Genomic DNA, 14303 nt, shown 5'->3' on the forward strand with positions numbered 1-14303 from the left:
CTGTCATGGGCAGGGACGCCTCTCAACTAGACCAGGCTACTCAAGGCTCCGTCCAACCTGGCCTTGAACACCTCCAAGTAGGGGGCATCCACAACTTCTCTGGGCAATTTATTCCAAAGTCTTACCACCCTCGTACTGAAGAATTTCTTCCTAAAATCTAATCTAAATCTGTTCTCCTTCAATTTAAACCCATTTCCCCTTGTCCTATGAGTGGACACTCTTGTAAAAAGTCCCTCCCCAGCCTTCCTGTAGGTTCCCTTCAGGTATTGGAAGGCAGCTATTAGGTCTCCCCGAAGTCTTCTCTTTTCAAGGCTGAACAATCCCAGCTCCCGCAACCTGTCCTCGTAGCAGAGGTGCTCCAGCCCCTGGATCATCTTTGTGGCCCTCCTCTGAACAGGCTCCAACAAATCTATGTCTCTCTTATGGTGGGGACATCAGAACTGGATGCAGTATTCGAGGTGGGGTCTCACAAGAGCAGAGTGGAGGGGGAGAATCACCTCTCTTGACTTGCTGACTACGCTTCTCTTGGTGCATCCCAGGATGCGGTTGGCCTTCTGGGCCGCATGAGCGCACTGCCGGCTCATGTTGAACTTCTCATTTATAAACACCTCCAAATCCTTCTCTTCAGGGCTACTCTCAACCCACTCTGTGCCCAGTTTGTATTTGTGCCTAGGGTTGGCCCGACCCAGGTGAAGGACCTTGCATTTTGACTTGTTGAAGCTCTTGCAGTTAGCACTGGCCCAATTCTCAAGCCTATCAAGGTCCCTCTGTATGGCATCTCTTCCCTCAAGTGAGTCCACGGCACCACACAGCTTGGCGTCATCAACAAACTTATTGAGGGTGCACTCAGTGCCGTCATCCATGTCACTGACAAAGATGTTGAACAGCACTGGACCCAGAACAGACCCCTGAGGGACACCGCTTGACATTGGTCTCCATGTAGACATTGCACCGTTGACTGCAACTCTTTGAGTGCGACCATCCAGCCAGTTCTTTATCCACCGAGTGGTCCATCTGTCAAATCCGTGTCTCTCCATTTTGGAGACAAGGATGTCATGTGGGACAGTGTCAAATGCTTTGCACAAGTCCAGAAAAACGACATCTGTTGCTTTACCCATGTCAACCAGCGCTGTAGCTTTGTCGTAGAAGGCCATGTAGAAGGTGGAATGTAGGGAAAGAAAGGGTATGCTAAGGGCCCCCAGTATTTTGTAACTTTTCTGGGCTAGGATTATCCAGTCTTCTCAACTAGCATGCATTTTGCAGGAGTAAACTCCATCTTCATAGTCATTCATATGCCTATTTTGGTTTTGCTTTCATGGCCAATAGTGTTTTGTAACTTAAACACTGAAGCTAAATACTAATTCAGTTTGGGAACCATGCACTAGCTCTTCTTGCACATATCATTGTTCTTTAGTCACCTCCATCTTCTGTCTCCAAAAGCATGATTGCTTTGTTTTAGTACTTCCCTGTACTTATTGACTTCTAGTTTGACATACTTTTTTTGCTGATCATTCCTCCTTTTACCCACTCCTTTCAGATGCTATATATAGTTTGAATATCTACCTCAAGGTGTTCATGCTGGGAAGTGTAGTCCTTTTTCTCCAAGGATTTCTTTGTCTTTTTCTGAGATGTAGATCCTGAGTATTTATAGTACCTTCAACTGAAATAAATTCTTGGCTTCTCAGCAGTTTGCTTGAGCTTTCCCAACTTGTTTGATTTTTTTTTTCTCTAAGTCCGCCGTTTCAAAATCAATTACCTTAGTTATTCTTACTTATTTAACATTTAATTCACAATCTTCCAACTTTGGTTACTTTTAGCACCAGCTGTATCTTAAGTACTTACCAAAACTAGGTTTAAAATAACATTTCCTTTTTTAAACTCTAACCTTTTGTTGAAGAAATCTCTCAACTACCATCTCCAGGATCAACTGATCCTATGCATATTCGCTTAATTTATTTGTCAGTCTATGTCCAGTAGCTCTGAAGATTCTCATAGAAGTGTAACTGTTGGTAATATTTCTCTCTCTAGAAACTCCATGGAGATCATTATCCTTATCTATATCTGACCCAAAATTTCTCAGTATTCTACCTGTAATTCATCTTTTATCATGCTTGTCCACATGATCTTGACTCAAAAAAGATTGTACTTTGTGCATCTCCTATCTTCTTATTTCCTGAAGTTTTTCATATCCTTCAGATACAATCACCCGATGTCTTTATTTCTGTCTGTCCTGAACAATGCATATCTTTTAATACCTGTGTTCCTGCCACGGCTGCTGTTCTAATATGCTTCTGTTACCTGGAGAATATTATCTCTCAGGTCCTGCACCAACAATTCTTATTCCTCAGTTTTGCCACTGAGACTGCTGACATTAATATATAGCATTTCAATTACTTTTGACTGGCTAGAAACTAATTTCCTTAGCTGGATTAATCTTTCACTATCGGTTTCAGCTAACTGGCTACAGCTCTCATCTATATGAGTACCTTCTGCTTTCTATCCGTTCTTCTGACCACTGATAATCTTTTATCCATTGCTGTGCCTTATCTATCTGATTTCTTTCTCCCTCTATATTAAAAGTATAAGAAGATGTGCAAAAAGTTTAAAAAAATAGAATATTAACCCTTAGAAGTGGAATTAACTGGTTTTCTTGAAGTCATCACAAAATCGGCTTCTAAGGCCTATAGAAGAAAAGGCAGAGATGCTGTGTAACTATAAACTTAATTTCTTTCACCCCAGAACATCCATTAGTGCAAAATTATAAACTTCAGAAGCCATTGTTGATCCTCATCACCTCATTTCACTCTACTTTCATTCATCATTAATCGAATCTGAGCACAACAACAACTAAAGTACTCTGCTTTCTTTCTTTTGAACATTATGGAGGGAACTATTCTTATTTAAACTTCTTTCTGTAATGAATGCATACTAGTGATTTGTAGAACATGTGAAAGTCAGTTAATACTGAGGTGCCATCACTTAGTGAAATACCCCTTCTGAGTATTTTACTCGGATCTACTGCTGACATGCAGTAAATGCCTGCAATTAGTCCATTGCAAATGTAAGATAAAATGGATTAATTGATCTAATCTGGAGACTGTTAAAAAAATAAATATAATTTGAAATTACATTGAAAGCCACTTCCTTCAACTTTCTATTTAGGATTATGAAGTGATGCCTGACTATAGTTTGTCTAGCATAATAAACCAGCAATTTTGCAGCCAATTGGTTTACAATACATTATTAGTTTGGTTTTCTAATTATGTCGTTTAACCTTTAACTGGCTTGATGTAATTTACAGTGGTTTAGTTTTAGTATTTATAATTTCCCTTTTCTTCTTTGCTATAAAATTAAAATTACATTGAGTTACTCTTGGTTAAATAAGCAAAATGGGTCAAAATCTGCATTACTCAAAGCAAACCAGATTCTCCAAAGCACTTCTTTATATTTCCCTGTTGATTTTCACTTAGTACATCTTCTGTTTCACCTTTTAAAACAAACAGGATTCTTACAGGACTGCAAATATACTGCAAATATTTATCTGGGCAAATCTACAGATACTGAAGTTGCTCAGGCTCTTCCAAATTAAGGTTGAGATTTTGCACAGAATTTTCCAGAGAAGAGTATTTCATCGTTATCTGCAAGCCTTCTGTGTTCAAAAGACACTGTAACCACTGCACAGAATTCCGTTTTTGTGGAGCAGATTCAAACCACTCACTACAAGGCTACAATGGCTCCAATACACTATTGGACCTCTTTCTTTGCTCCTTCTCACAGGGGAGAAAGCCTCTGGCACTATGTGTCAGCATTGCAGGCAGGTCTCCACGTTCTGCCTCTGTTCTCCTCAGTGCACTTTAACATAAAGAGTTGCCAGAAGTCTTCTTTCTTCATGACTGTGTATTCTTACTTCTTACTCTATTGACAACTCTGTCAGCAAGATGGGGCTTTCCTCTCCTCCTTGCAACTTTTCCATCCCAGATAACACACTGCTTAGTTTTGGCTCAGCACTGGGCTAGCTACTATCCTTTCATATGGCTGTGGATGACGCTAAATCCAATGTCCAGTGAATTCAGGTTGTTACTGTCTTTATATATTTGGGAGTGGAGGTGGAAGCAAAATCAGTATTTGTGCAGAAATAAGAAAATTTGGTTTTGAGCATCGTGTATTCAGTGGTGTCAAACAAAGAGCTGATGAAACATAAACTGTAACAGCACGTAATGTTTACCCATAACCTTCACAATTCTTAAAGATGCACTTCTCTGGACAGATGGCTAAGGAAATTTCAGCTGATGAGATAAGACAAATAGTAAGTACCCATATGCATGGAAAATAATTACGGTATTTATTTAACAGGTCTCCTCTGTAGTTAGTTGTCGTGGACCGCTGGTATCTCGTCTTCGGGAATCACAACCCAGAAGGCCGTTGTGATTCCCCTCGTATATCAGAAGGTTTGTTTCACTCCAAAGGTCTATACCACAATCAAAGACTTCTAGCAGAGAGCTACAAAACACCGCTCTCCAGGGGCTGCTACCACTCCACACTCTAGAAGGGAAATGCCCCCACTCCCTCTTGGGAGTGCCCCACCTTTAAACCTCCCATAGGTCAGGTGGTCTCCAGCTGACCACCGTGACTCGCAGCACCTGTCTCAACAAGGCACAGGTGCTTCCCATATAGCAGCCAGGAAACTTCCCCAACAATTCCCCCTTTCTTTTTAAAAAAAAAAAAAAGCCTCACAGCCTTTAGGGGTTTCCAACATTTGGATTCCATTTTCCGTCGCCGTTTGTCAAACACCTTGGGACCAGGTCATGGGGAAGTCGTTCTCATATTTTTTTATCATACCACGTTGGCGGTGGATATATCCATTGTTCTGATGACGATGGATACATCCACCCTGGCTGCTCTGGCTGCTTTTCCGGCTGCTTTAACATTCCCTCTGCGGTCTTTTCTGGACTGGTCTGCGGCTGTTGCAGCATTCCCGCAAAGGGCTTGCCTGGACCATAAGACATCTGTGCACGCTTTCTCTTTCTGCTGTTTCCCGGCCGGCCGTTTGATTTGCAGTTTTTGGCGAGATGACCTATTCTCCCACAAATAGAACATCTTTGTTTAGTTAGAGCAGTGGCCAATGTGGTCATCTCACTTTCTACGGGCCCGACTTTGGCACATGCAATCACCATTTCTTCTAGAGAGGGGTCCCCCGGCAATACTTCAATAACTCTGACAATCGGGGTTGGCATTATCTTTTGCCAGCTGTTTTGTCAATAGTGCCCGTAGTTTACTGTCATATATTTGTTTTTCTATTGCCCCTTGCAATCTTTCTACAAATTGTAGAAAGGGCTCCTTGGCTCCTTGTTTGATCGTGGAGTACCTCGCCCTGGGCTCTGCCATTTCTGTTGTGCACATAAGGGCTTGCATCCCTATTTGTTTGACCTGTTCCAGAATCTGGGGATGCCACTGCGCCTGGATTGTTGGATTACTAAAGACGTGACCTGTCCCCATTAATATGTCTGTGCCTACAGCGTAGCAGGGGTCACCCTGGGGCAATTGGATGTTCTCTAATGCCTGATGGTCGGCCAGCTGTCTCCAGACATTCATGAAAACAGAGCGCTGTATCGGCTGGAACATCACCTGGGCCAGATGCTGGAAGTCATATGGTACTAGTATTTCTAAGTTCAGTAACCGTAATAACTGTGTTACTGCTGGAGAATTCGCTCCGTACCGTGCTACTGCTTTCTGCATATCTTGAACTACCTTCCAGGACCAGCCCAAGTGTCGATTGGGCTGGTTGGAGCCCGGGAGGGCTAGTTCTACGGTGAATACACCCGGCCCTCCTCCCATTTCTGTTGCAGTCGAATCTTTATTATCAACTGGTACCCCCAGGGCTTGGACCAAGTCCCAGTCTCCACCCTTTACTGCCTTTATCCGAACCTCGTCCCAGTAACGGACTGGGTCACGAGGCTGAACTGTTGCTTTGGGGGCTCCCAGGGGGTCTGGTTCAACTAAACAGGCGGGTTTTGGTGACTTTTTCCTTGGTCGAGAAACCGGCGGTAGCTCCCCAGCTGAGCTGTTACTCGCCTCAGAGGTTTCTTTTATAATTTCTTTTACTGTAGGGGGGGTCATGGCCCATTGCAGCATCTCTACTACAGCTGCTAACTGTTGGGATATACCTTGCAGCATCGTCATGGCCTGGCATACTAATAACGGCTGCATTGCTCGTACCTGCGCCATATATGTTGCCGGATATGAAATTGCCAGGGGTGGGGTCATTAAATCAAGCGGCGGAGCCGTAGGCTCCATACCTCCTGAGGAGGAAGGGGGGGCTGCTGGGGCAAAGGGTGGGGGACGCTCCAGTATCTCCTGGAGGGTGGGGCAGATTTCCTGCATAGTCCCCGCAACTTTGTTGATTTCCACGAACAGCAAGGATACGTCTAATTCGCTGTCCACACCGTCTCCCTCAGACAGTTCGTTGCCCCCTTCATATCCTTCGCTCACTGATACATAATCTGTTAATTCCTCTTCCTCCTCTTCTGCCACCCCCTTTTGAATTATATTATCCAGGGCTTCCCACGTACACAGCAGGTCAATATCGGTTAAATCCTTTTTCCCAAGGACTACTTCACAAAGTAGCTTATCCCCCAGCCTTTTCCAAAGTTCTAGGTTAAAGGTGAAGGTGAGGTCAACTAGGTCTTCGTGTCCCGCTGCCCAGTTAAGAAAATAATATAAGTCTTCATTACTTATATTGGCCCCCACAGCCATTCCCACAGATTTAAGGAAAGTGAAGGTCTGATTCTCCTTGACAAAATTCTGGCCCATTTTAACTCCCAACAGCTCACCTTGTTCCAGGTGTCTGGGTCGGTCTGCAGCTTCTGCCACTTCTCAAGCTTCGCTGGGCTCTGTATCTTGTGTTTATCACACTTCACCCTGCGGTCCAGGCAGTTCACATTTCAACGAATCACATCGGGGTCACCAGATGTCGTGGACCACTGGTATCTCATCTTTGGGAATCACAACCCAGAAGGCCATTGTGATTCCCCTCGTATATCAGAAGGTTTGTTTCACTCCAAAGGTCTATACCACAATCAAAGACTTCTAGCAAAGAGCTACAAAACACCACTCTCCAGGAGCTGCTACTACTCCACACTCTAGAAGGGAAATGCCCCCACTCCCTCTTGGGAGTGCCCCACCTTTAAACCTCCCATAGGTCACGTGGTCTCCAGCTGACCACCGTGACTCACAGCACCTGTCTCAACAAGGCACAGGTGCTTCCCATATAGCAGCCAGGAAACTTCCCCGACAGTTAGTATTTCATTAGGTCTTTTATAAAATAATGGTGGGTTTAGATTTTTGTATGTTTGGTCTGATCTTGATTTAAGGGGAAGGAGAATTTTTTAAAAATAAAGAAAACTCTCTTCATTCCCTTTTAGGTTATGTGAGGGTGAAACCAATGTTGCTTTTTCATTACACAGATAACAGATTAAAAGCATACTGAAAGTAAGCCAATGCAGCTTCATGCTGGGGAAATTTGACTGATGAACAGTGGGCAAACTTTATATAGTGAACTTTAGCATTCAAAATTGAAGTATATTTTTCAGTATTAAAAATCCACTGGTTTTATTTTTAAGTTTTATCCTGTCTTTTCCCATCGTACTATTTTCTGTATTTTAATATGGAGATTGATAAGTAAATAGTCCCTAAAGTCACTCCTGCAAATGTTGAGCCATTTTTTGGAATTACCTCAAAGTTCCAGATTTTCTCAATAGTTGCTAAATATTGTTACTCTCCACCAAATGGCACAGAACTAAACATAGGGCCAAAAGGAGCAATCACTCATCACTGGCAATTTTAAAATACAACACTATATTTTCTTAAAATTATAAACACGAGTTAATTTATGGAAAATCCGTGACTATTCTTTTACAGGAGATTAGATGCCTTGATCGTCCTAACTTCTTAAAGCCTTTCAATCTACTCATGCCCTTCTTTTGTGAGGACAATGTATTTGTGGGCAAAGATGTTTGCAGGAATCATGCCCAAAATTTAGACAGAATGAGAAAAGTAAAGTGTGAACCCCAAGTTTATAAAGGTTTGGTTGGAAGATGATATAGTGATTCCCCCTCTTCAACTGATAAAATAAAAGATTAATCAGAAGGTTTTGATGTTACAATTTTCTCATTTAATAAACTTTAAATAACAAGAGTGACAGCTTTCTATCTTCATATCATTTTGTATTTTTATAAGTTGCCATTGTTTCTTTCTGTCCAGTAAGTAGCATTGCCTTTTTTGACTTAGCTAAAAATATCATCGTTCAAGACCTAACTAAGATGATAGAAGTGTCTTCCTTTCCAAAATTAGTGTAGTACCTCAGCTAGTATCCTACTAGCACCTAGTACAGAAAGCAATCTATATTGCCCAGATAATACTGGGTAAACCAGATGCACCTAGTTTACACACAGTGTGTGACTGCTACATTTACTTAGCTAGCTATTTGAGAAGAAGAGTACATGCAGACTCCTAGAGGAGAAGATGTGTTCTGAAGACCAAAGCTAAGGACTAGGGCCAGAAGCTCTAAGCAAGGTACATTTTTTAGTCTGCTAACAAAAAAAAAAGTTTGTTAATTTGTCACCTTTGTGAATATGAACATTGATAAACAGGATAGCCAGTTCTTCAAAAAGTGCTGTTTACTGGGAGCTCTGTTGACTAAATATGTTCTTGTCAACACACTCAAGAAATTTGAGTGTCGCATTGCTATTGTTTATTCCAAAACACAGTACACTAAGCAAAATAATACCCAGATCTGCATGCTAATAAGTGCTAATTGCTTCCTGAGCAGCAGGTTTTGTGGTTTTCTAGAATTAAGCTAATTTATAAAGTTATTAAAAAAATAAAGATGAATAATATCTTGGAAGTGAAATACTTTGGGAAATGCCCTTGCTATTTTTTTCCTGTTGTAAAAAGTACATGTTAAAATCACAGAGCAGCAAATATTTTTGAAAGCCTGTAGGAAGTAGCTGCTTTTTGCACCACTCAAAGTGAGCGGGGAAGGGGCAAAAAGGTAAGCATGTTTTTATATCATACAAACACTCAAGATTGCCAGGGCTCTCTTTGAGAAAGTTAAAATCTTGCTCTCCTGTGGGGACAATGAAGAAGTCAATTAACAGGTAAGCAACTTGATACTGCTCCAGAATCCACAGCACTTGTAATATAGAGAGTCTGACAGGTCCATTATGCTATAAGTGGCATGAAAGGATATTTTTCAAGACAGGATGTGGCCCGGTGGGATATTACAAAGACTAATACACAAATGTTAAAAAAAAAAAAAGAAAAGAGGAAAACAATCACAAAAAAAAGCATCTCTTATCATTCCTGGAAGTATTAAAGTAATATCATCAGCTAAATCGTAGCGTGTGTGGAGGATTTCATTAAAGATGACCTGCTTAGCCTTCCCCAGAGCAGGAGGGACACTGTGCTTTTTCAGGATACAATTTATTCTCCAGCATGAAACTTAAGCAAACGTCAAAACAAAACAGTTCCCTGCCTACCACAGGTAAGGAAATTGAAGAAACATATACTCCCCACTGTCTTCTCTTTAATCCCCCTGCTTCAGGCCTGTTGCAGGATCCTATCTTCCCCCCTGCAGCTCTCAGTCAGAACTGAGTCACTTGCTGATTTTTGTAATCACCAGTTTCTTTCCCAGTAGGTCTTATAATTGAATGTGTGCAGCTGACTGCAGGCTAAGTGGGCCCTAAATGGCCAAGCTTCCCTGTTAAAGGAACCGGTGTCCCTTCAATAGCCTAGCCTCGTCGTAGTGAAAGAGTCCCCTCCCACAGCCCTTTTGTAGACCACCCCATTTCTTTAACAAAATTCCTGCAAGTTTCTCTAAATGACCTGAACTACTCAATTTTGTGCAGCTCAGGCCAATGGCCGTGTCTCACATACCCATCTATCGGGCTCAGTGTTCACAACTTCAGCAGCAGACAAAGAGCTCTTATTTTCGTATCACTGTTTTTTCAAGGAAGAGCAGGAAATAAAACCCACATCAAAACCAGAAACATGCTGAAGATAACTTAATCAGTATTTTTCAAAAATAAATAACTCAGTTCTCTTCTTTTCCTTACGTTTCTCCAGGTATACTAGATTCTGTCTTTGGAAACACTTGGTGCAGTGAGACACAAGAGAAAGATATAGCCAGAGAGTAATCTGGGTTTTATGTCAGCAAGGCATACATCGACTCCAAAAACTGCTTGAGATTCTGACTGACTGGCCTGACTTATCCAGGCTCTTGACTTAGACACCTCTGCTAACTGCCTAGTTATGTCCTCTGCTAACTGCCTAGCTAGGTTCTGTAGTTCTGCATCTCTAAAAAGACATAATATTTCCCTATTTCACAATGCTACTGTGAAGATAAATACATTAGAAAAGAGGTCAGCTGAGAGATGATAGTAGAGAAGATTGTTAAGATAGATAGTTAATTCAGTGAAGAAAATAATGTACTATCGTCACTTGAATAAAACACTTAGCTCATCGTGTCCTCTAGCGACATTTATTTCTCATTTGAAGGCAAAGTTTTAATTGTTTAGTTGCTTTTTAACCTTTTAAAACATTACATGTAATCTTATGCATTCACACATCTGTAAAGTAAATTTTATGGCACGATGGAGTAAACTGCAAAATCTGTAACATCATTTAGTGTTTTAAATAGTCACAAGAACAAACTGCTTAGGCACTACAGCCTGCTAAGCTTGTTTCTAATAGGCAATATGCACCAAATAGAAAAGGCGATGTTCAAAGAGGGAAAACTATTCAATATTTCATCTCTCTGTGACATCTGCAGCTGAACTGCTGGTACCAGCATTTCTATTTTGTCTGGCCAATCATCATAACAGAACACAGAGCTTATTATCTTGGATACGAACTAAACCACAATGAACAAATGGAAACCTGTTTTTCTGATAGAGCACTAGCAACAGGTAATGATTTGTTGCTTTCTAGTCATGTTCCTTTTATGTACCACATCTAGCTGAATACAAGAAATGAACATATTTATGGATCAGTATATAAATGAAACTAGATCTCAGCCATGTTTCTGTAAAAAAACAAATCAGCTTGCAAATGAGGTAAAGTGAATATTCATTTTAGGGACACAGAAGTTCATGCATTATCTCCCCAAATAAATGGTGGAGTACCCCTCATGTTCAGTTACGTCTGAAATGATGGAATTGGCTTAAAATGAATTTAAATGCAAATTAGAAACACTATAAAGCAGCTGATTTTCATTTTTCTTGCAGTAAGTAACCATTAAAAATGTCATTCGATACAATATCTACATATTATCTGGGAAATGTATTATTCTTTTAGCTGATTTTAGGAAAATAATTGTCTGAAATTCATATTGTTTTTTTTTTACATTCAGCAAGTCCAAGGCTGAAAAAAAAGTCAGAGCAAGTAAATAAGAGGAATCTGTAAAGCTATTTTGCTAAGATGATAATTGTATTTTGACTATGGTTCCTTCTTTCTGCAGTACTAACACACGGGAAATTATATTACATTAAATACTAATTATTTTTCTAAAGGGATATATTTCATTTCATGCTGCAGTATGCTAACTTAATACAGTAGCACACTCTTGCATTAATACATTTACCTCCATTTTATGGAATGCCTTTATTGCAGAGATCTATGAAGCTGTAGAGCATGGCTTTGCTAGGCTTTGTAGGAACCTCTTCATTAGTTTCAATTTACATGGATATATGTCTCTTGAGGCGCACTTTAATTTGTGAATTCAAAACCTCAAATAGCACCTGTGTTCCCATCAAAACATAAATTATATGTACAAAATTAGATCTGAAAGGATTGTATACAAAAACATAGTCAAATTCCTCAAAACCAGCTTCTATTTGACCCTGGAGACACTTGAAAATTCCAGGCACATCAGATGCTGAGACTAATTTTCCCCAGGTCTCTGAAAATCAGCTTCAGAATAAGCCCTGAAGCCCTGCCAGCTGGATAGTGCTGAACAGCTGGATGTGTGGCTCACACCCGAACTCTGCCAGATGCCCTCAGTAAAGGTGTTCCTCTTCCTCAGAGGTCATGCCTTGGTGAGCCCACTCAGGTCCATGTGCAGAGAGTGCCCTTAGCTGTGGCACGTGGGTCCGTGGCCAGGAGCAGCATCTGGGCTGGGAAAGGTGAATGAAACCTGAAGGGAGGGCAAATGTACAGGGGAACAGATTGTCAAAACAAAAAGATAAATACCAGGAGCATGGCCTCAGCCTGCCTCTGATTTCCTCGTTAACCTCTGTTTACTTCTATTTGCTGACTCGTCATCAAAATAATAAAGAAGCTTTCTCTAATCAACATGTTTCCAAAGGGTCACGTACTTTTCTGGATTATTGGCTTAGACCAAAAAGTGCTTGCTTCTTTTAGAAATATTTGAGCATGTACTTGTGGGGGGGTTTGGAGAGAAGAGGAAGAAGAGGGAAACGAAAATGTCATATTCTATCTGATTTTTGCTCAGACTGTGACTCAGAAATACCAGCTGTTACCCTTAGGAACACATGGTGCCATCTTTCCATACCTCACTGCTGGACCAGTGTGTGAAATTCCTCCTCGACAGTTAATCCTGGAAATTAGTGCAGTTTCATTTATCTCCTGGCTCCATGGCATGAGTTCAGTTATTTTTCTGGAACAGAATTTTTAAAGAACTGCTCTGTTCGGTGGTGTGAGAGGGAGGCAGAGAGAGACACATGCACTCTTGAGATCTTCAGTGCCTGAGGGCATTTCCTGTTTCTTGTAGCAGTGAACTTATCTGTGCTCCTTCAGAGGAGCAAAAAACAAGATGAAATAACTCCTCCTTTATCACCAGCCTCTGAATGTTTTTGTGCTGCTCTTTCCTGTCACCCAGTGAGGGCTGTGTTCTCCTTCCCAATCCCAGATGATTAAATACTATGATTTCTCTTAGATTCTGAGAGAGATGCTTTTGGGTTAGGAGTATTAAAAGCTAATCACAAGAAACAGTCCTACATGAGAAACCTGCAGCTTTTCTTGTCCTCATTATCAGTGGGATAATCAACTGAATTACAGAATCAGCTTTTTTCTGCACAATGAGCTCTCTGAAGAAAACAAAACAAAGCAAAGGCAGTTCGCTTTCCTCGGTGATACCTCTAAGTCATCTGAAAGAGAGTATTAATAGTCCTAATTTTCCAAGAAATCAGCACTCTCTCGAGTAACTTAAATGACCTGGCCATAATTTTTAGAAGTGATGGGATCTATCACCTTCCTGCACTTCCAGCTGTGCAGAGTGAGCTTTCTAACCCTGATCAAGAGAAGCCAGGCGGAGTACGCATCTAGGTCACACAGAAAACAACGCATTTTGTGCATGTATATCCATATATCTTTCAAAGCTGTTAACCGCTGAAACATTTAAGCTCTTCTTGTACCTCTGTGAAACAGGTTAGTATGACTCAATATTATTCTACAAATAGGTTCTTTAAAAATTTGCTATCTTAATTCCCTGGTGACTCATTTCCCTAAGCAATTTCAGAGACCATGTCCCACATCTGTGTGCAACTCAGGTACATTTAGCACACTAATTCTCACTGAAAATGAGTGGGATTTTGACATCTGAATTCCTTATGAGCTTTTGCAAATTGTATCCTAAATAACTTGCTAAAGGTCACAGAGGGATTATTTAGTGAAATTAGGAGTGTTGCTTTGATTTCCTGAGGTCCCATCTGGTATTCTTACCACCTCCACCACCTGTGTCAGCAATTGTAACATTCCTCAGAAAACTGTATTGCTATTAATACTTTAGGACAAAACACAGCAGTGTTTTCCTGATGTGGCTGATTTTTTAGCACAAACCAAGAATCTGTTTTGCAGAGAATTAATTCTTTAATGAAAGATTTGTCAACATAAAGACTGATTTTTTTATTAATCCAATGTTTGAAACAGAGGGGTAGTGCACAGCAGAAAGAGACGACTTGTGTTCTTCTGATTTAATTTTAGCAGGTGCATCATGCTCTCTGGATATGGATTTGAAGGCCCTCACACAACTGATCATTCCCTCCATGCACTTCAGTATATCCTATTTGTTTCACCCTGTGGTATGCTGGCTATTTATGAAATTATTTAGGATATACTGAGTGTATAATAACTGTACTTATTGAAATAATTCCAGAGTTATATTATTCTAAGGCCAAATAGGAGCCCAAAGAGCATTACAAATCTACATTTCTTTAGGAAGTGGAGGAAGGGAAGGGAGTTACGTGTATACCCACCAACTCCCAGGGAAGGTGGAAAGAGTCTTTTGA

The 14303-nt window shown here is 40.8% G+C and overlaps 1 non-coding gene across 1 annotated transcript; it reads left to right on the plus strand.

The window, feature by feature from the left end:
• Positions 1-13244: 13244 nt before the first annotated feature.
• Positions 13245-13315, plus strand: LOC147528732 (small nucleolar RNA SNORD36). Its single transcript, XR_015222186.1, has one exon. It is a non-coding gene; the product is annotated as a small nucleolar RNA SNORD36 (small nucleolar RNA).
• Positions 13316-14303: the final 988 nt, after the last annotated feature.

The sequence above is a fragment of the Tauraco erythrolophus genome, chromosome 5 (assembly GCF_009769465.1).
Source record: "Tauraco erythrolophus isolate bTauEry1 chromosome 5, bTauEry1.pri, whole genome shotgun sequence".
In the NCBI taxonomy this organism is placed as follows: domain Eukaryota; kingdom Metazoa; phylum Chordata; class Aves; order Musophagiformes; family Musophagidae; genus Tauraco; species Tauraco erythrolophus.